General features: G+C 46.4%; 1 pseudogene; it reads left to right on the top strand.

Moving 5' to 3' along the window:
• The first annotated feature begins 4,724 nt into the window (after positions 1-4,724).
• On the top strand, positions 4,725-4,842 carry LOC124614178 (annotated as a pseudogene).
• Positions 4,843-5,109: the final 267 nt, after the last annotated feature.

Raw genomic sequence — 5,109 nt, 5'->3', positions numbered from 1 at the left:
TGTTCTCTCTCCCTCGCCTGGTTTGAATGGTTCCATTCATTGCGAGACAACCGGCACAAGTATCTTCGGTTACACCAGGTGTATGAATGTTTCACTTGAGTGATTTCGCCCCCATACTTTTTCACCATCTTCGTGGGAGGGCGACGTTCGTTTGGGCGGACGCGTGGTGCGGTCGCCGTGACTGCCTCCTGCTGCTGCCAGGGGCAAGGCGAGGGGATGGCGCGGTGGCCGGCGACAGCGCAGCGCAACTTTGCCGAGACCTGCGCAAGCAGTGACTTTTCACCGCGACCCATCTCGCCGGCGGCAAGCCTGGCCCCAGCAGCAGCAGCAGCAGGACGCTGACGTGGAACGTGCAGGACGCTCAGACGCTACCTTTGTTCATTTGAAAAGCAAAATGAATAACTCTGTCAGTACGCAAAATACCAACGGATTGTGTCGACTGTTTTCATGGACTGATTCCTCTCAAAAGAAAGGTATGTACAGGGTGATTCAAAAAGAATACCACAACTTTAGGAATTTAAAACTCTGCAACGACAAAAGGCAGAGCTAAGCACTATCTGTCGGCGAATTAAGGGAGCTATAAAGTTTCACTTAGTTGTACATCTGTTCGCTTGAGGCGCTGTTGACTAGGCGTCAGCGTCAGTTGATGCTAAGATGGCGACCGCTCAACAGAAAGCTTTTTGTGTTATTGAGTACGGCAGAAGTGAATCGACGACAGTTGTTCAGCGTGCATTTCGAACGAAGTATGGTGTTAAACCTCCTGATAGGTAGTGTATCAAACGTTGGTATAAACAGTTTACAGAGAATGGGTGTTTGTGCAAAGGGAAAAGTTCTGGACGGCCGAGAACGAGTGATGAAAATGTAGCACGCATCCAGCAAGCATTTGTTCTCAGCCCAGGAATTGGCTGTTCCCTCAGCTCGAACAAGAAGCACAACAATTCATATTTTAGCAGGATGGAGCGCCACCACATTGGCACTTATCTGTCTGTAACTACCTGAACGTCAACTACCCGAGGCGATGGATCGGCCGCCAGGCAGCCCGTGACAGAGCACTTCATCACTGGCCTCCAAGAAGCCCTGATCTTACCCCCAGCGATTTTTTCTTATGGGGGTATGTTAAGGATATGGTGTTTTGGCCACCTCTCCCAGCCACCATTGATGATTTGAAACGAGAAATAACAGCAGCTATCGAAACTGTTACACCTGATATGCTACACAGAGTGTGGAACGAGTTGGAGTATCGGGTTGATATTGCTCGAGTGTCTGGAGGGGGCCATATTGAACATCTCTGAACTTGTTTTTGATTGAAAAAAAACCTTTTTAAATACTCTTTGTAATGATGTATAACAGAAGGTTATATTATGTTTCTTTCATTAAATACACATTTTTAAAGTTGTGGTATTCTTTTTGAATCACCCTGTATAATAATCCAACTGATATGTAAAGCTACAACCTACTGATTGACTTGTTTTCCATTCGGTTGCTCCCAAACACCGGTTTCACTCAAAGGAATGAATGAGTAACTCAACCGATATGTAAAACTACAACCAAATGAGACGATTGTTTTCCAACAACCGACTGAATCGATTGGTTCAAATGGCTCTGAGGGACTTAACTACTGAGGTCATCAGTACCCTAGAACTTAGAACTACTTAAACCTAACTAACCTAAGGACATCACACACATCCATGCCCGAGGCAGGATTCGAACCTGCGACTGTAGCAGTCGCTCGGTTCCACACTGTAGCGCCTAGAACCGCTCGGCCACCCCGGCTGGCCTGAATCAATTGTTTTCATTCGATTATTCCCAACACTAGCGCTGGGTTACACCCTCTACTTAATGACCTAAAGCAGCGGCGTTCGCGTAGAGTTGTCAGTGCTGATAGACAAGCAACATTGCGTGATACAAGCGCAGCAGTCAGTGTGGAACGTATGACGAACGTATCCGTCAGGATAGTGCGGCGAAATTTGACGCTGTTGGGCTGTGGCAGCAGACGACCGACGTGAGTGCCTTTGCTAACCGCGCGACATCGCCTGCAGCGCCTCTCTTGGGCTCGTTACGATATCGATTGGACCCTAGACGGCTGGAAAACCGTGGCCTGGTTAGATAAGTCACGATTTCACTTAGTAAGAGCTGATGGTATCGTTAGAGTGTGGCACAGACCCCGCGAGGCCATGGAGCCAACTTGTCTACAAGGCACTATGCAAGCCTGTGGTGTTCCATAGTGGTATGGGATGTGTTTACATGGAATGGACTGGGTCCTCAGGCCCAACTAAACAGATGAGCCATTCATGCACTACGTTTTTATGGATGACAATGCACCATGTCACTCGGCCACAACTGTTCATGACTGGTTCAAATGGTTCAAATGGCTCTGAGCACTATGGGACTCAACTGCTGAGGTCATTAGTCCCCTAGAACTTAGAACTAGTTAAACCTAACTAACCTAAGGACATCACAAACATCCATGCCCGAGGCAGGATTCGAACCTGCGACCGTAGCGGTCTTGCGGTTCCAGACTGCAGTGCCTTTAACCGCACGGCCACTTCGGCCGGCAATGCACCATGTCACTCGGCCACAATTGTTCAAGACTGGTTTGAAGGACTTTATGGACTATTCGAGCTAATGATTTGGGTCATGCAGATCGCCCTACGTGAATCCCATCGAACATTTATGGGACATAACTGAGAGTTCAGTTCGTACACAAAATGGTTCACCGCCAACACTTCCGCCAGTATGGTCGGCTATAGAGGCAGCATGGCTCAATATATCTGCAGGGGACTTCCAACGACTTGTTCAGTTCGTCACGTCCAGTTGCTGCACTACGCCGGACAAAAGGAGGTCCGACACGATATTCGGAGCCGCGCGCGATTAGCCGAGTGGTCTAGGGCGCTGCAGTCATGGGCTGCGCGGCTGGTCCCGGCGGAGGTTCGAGTTTTCCCTAGGGCATGGGTGTGTGGGTTTGTCATTAGGATAATTTAGGTTAAGTAGTGTGTAAGCTTAGGGACTGATCACCCTAGCAGTTAAGTCCCATAAGGTTTCACACATATTTGAACATTTTTGAACACGATATTAGGAGGTACCGCATGACTTCTGTCACCTCAGAGTTTACCATTCAATACTGAAGAAGAGAAATTTGTTAACATCCAGTATTGATTTACGTGTCAGGAAGTCATTTCTGAAAGTATTCGTATGGAGTGTAGCCATGTATGGAAGTGAAACATGGACGATAAATAGTTTGGACAAGAAGAGAATAGAAGCTTTCGAAATGTGGTGCTACAGAAGAATGCTGAAGATTAGATGGGTGGATCACATAACTAATGAGGAGGTATTGAATAGGATTGGGGAGAAGAGAAGTTTGTGGCACAACTTGACCAGAAGAAGGGATCGGTTGGTAGGACATGTTCTGAGGCATCAAGGGATCACCAATTTAGTATTGGAGGGCAGCGTGGAGGGTAAAAATCGTAGAGGGAGACCAAGAGATGAATACACTAAGCAGATTCAGAAGGATGTAGGTTGCAGTAGGTACTGGGAGATGAAAAAGCTTGCACAGGATAGAGTAGCATGGAGAGCTGCATCAAACCAGTCTCAGGACTGAAGACCACAACAACAACAACACAAGACATGACGTCATAATCATTTTGCTGCGTGAAAAACTGGCTATTGCTTAAAATGGCGCGCAGTAAAACTTCAGCATCACGGCTTGATGGTTTAATTTATTACTTCTTTACTTGTAACTCTATTTAACTCTATTCATAACACACTTTCCAAACATTATCTACTTAGATCATCGAATGTACCAGAAAAATTATTTCGTTGTACCACACATAGTACCGGAGATATGACGTCGTAAATAGTGAGAACTGAAAAACTGGATTTTGCTTAAAATACAGGGCAAATTATCTGGATTGCATTCAACTAGTGTTTCACAATGAGAGCACTTAGCGACTTCCAATAAACTGTATGCATAATTTAAAACCTGTTCTAATCTTTTCCTCGCTTACGTGCTTAAAGTCAAATATGTAACACATTGCCCGATTTGTAAAGTAATCAGAGGTTTGAAGCTGTTTTGAACATGAGAGGTCGATTGTTTAAAGAATCGTCGGTTTACTGGTTACACGAGTCTCTTGCACAGCTAATAATTCTGTGTAGCTAGAAACGACCTCAAGTTACTCATACTTGAACGAAGTAGAACAGCTAACACCGAGCGCGATGGTGCAGTTGTTAGCACACTGGTCTCGAATTAGGGAGGACGACGGTTCAAATTCGCGTATGGCCACCAAGATAGAGGTTTTCCATGATTTCACTCCAGACAAATACCAGAATGGTTCCTTTAGAACAGCACTGCTAATTTTCTTTCCCGTCCTTGACACATTCCGCTCTTGTGTTCCGTCTCAAATGACCTCTATCTCGACGGGACGTTAAACCCTAAACTTCCTAAACGAACGGCTATCATTCGTCTGTGGCAGCATTCTAAAGGCTAATCTAAGGTTAAGTGTCCCAATGTTCCTTGCGGAAAATAAGCTTCGCTCAGAGAAATAGCATGGTTGCCCCAAAAACAGCTTGCGTTGTCTTCAAAGCTTTAGATGCAGGTGAACAGATAGATTCGGTCTTACTTGACTTCCCAAAGGCGTTCGGCGTAGTGCCACATAGTCATCTAATGACCAAGCAATATCATATGCCGCAACTTTACAAATATAGACTAGCTCTATGAATTTTTGATTGCCAACGGCCTTGCCGCAGTGCTAACACCGGTTCCCGTCAGATCACCGAAGTTAAGCACTGTCGGGCTGGACTAGCACTTGGATGGGTGACCATCCGGTCTGCCGAGCGTTGTTGGCAAGCGGGGTGCACTCAACCCTTGTGAGGCAAGCTGAGGAGCTACTTGATTGACTGAGATGTAGCGGCTCCGGTCTGTAAACTAACATACGGCCGGGAGAGCGGTGTGCTGACCACATGCCCGTCCCATATCCGCGTCCATTGACGCCTGTGGTCTGAGGATGACATGGTGACCGGTCTGTACCGTTGGACCATCATTGCCTGTTCGGGTGGAGTTTATCTCTATGAATTTTTGATTAATACAACTCGGTATGTTCAACAGAAAGAAGA

This window comes from Schistocerca americana, chromosome 4 (genome assembly GCF_021461395.2).
Source record: "Schistocerca americana isolate TAMUIC-IGC-003095 chromosome 4, iqSchAmer2.1, whole genome shotgun sequence".
NCBI lineage: Eukaryota > Metazoa > Arthropoda > Insecta > Orthoptera > Acrididae > Schistocerca > Schistocerca americana.
Note: the sequence above shows the minus strand (reverse complement) of the source record. Positions and strands in the feature narration are given on the sequence as shown.